The sequence below is a fragment of the Volvox carteri genome (assembly GCF_000143455.1).
Source record: "Volvox carteri f. nagariensis unplaced genomic scaffold VOLCAscaffold_38, whole genome shotgun sequence".
NCBI classification, from domain to species: Eukaryota; Viridiplantae; Chlorophyta; class Chlorophyceae; order Chlamydomonadales; family Volvocaceae; genus Volvox; species Volvox carteri.
In genome coordinates this window covers 1,110,000-1,110,375 of record NW_003307581.1, presented here as the reverse complement: position 1 = coordinate 1,110,375, position 376 = coordinate 1,110,000, and the positions used below count along the sequence as shown (strand labels likewise).

General features: G+C 58.2%; 1 protein-coding gene across 1 annotated transcript in view; it reads right to left on the bottom strand.

The window, feature by feature from the left end:
* Positions 1-376, bottom strand: part of VOLCADRAFT_94637 (uncharacterized protein) — a gene marked incomplete at both ends in the record, with an annotated part of 25,830 nt that overhangs the window by 15,306 nt on the left and 10,148 nt on the right. The gene's annotated exons all lie outside the window — the stretch shown is intronic.

Genomic DNA, 376 nt, shown 5'->3' with positions numbered 1-376 from the left:
GGCGGGTGGGGTTGAAGAGAGGAAGTTGGGCGATGTGGAGGGCGAGAGGTGGGGGTGGGGTATAGGGGTGGGGGGTGGCGGGGAGTGGGATTGGGAGCTGTCCAGGGTTTGTGTCGAGTTTTTGAGGTAGGTTGGGTGGGGAGAAAGGGTGGAGCGGCGGTAAAAACACACACGCACACACACACGCACACGCACAACCCCAAACCTCTTAAGAGTGGGAGCCAAGGAAGTCCTAGGACGTTCTGAACTTGGATACACGCCATACCCGCCAAACTACCCCAACCGCCCAACCACCATCCCAACCGTTCAACCAATCAACTTACGAGCTCCGACATGTAGTCCACATCCACCGTCTGTCCCAGCGTGCATCTTCCGT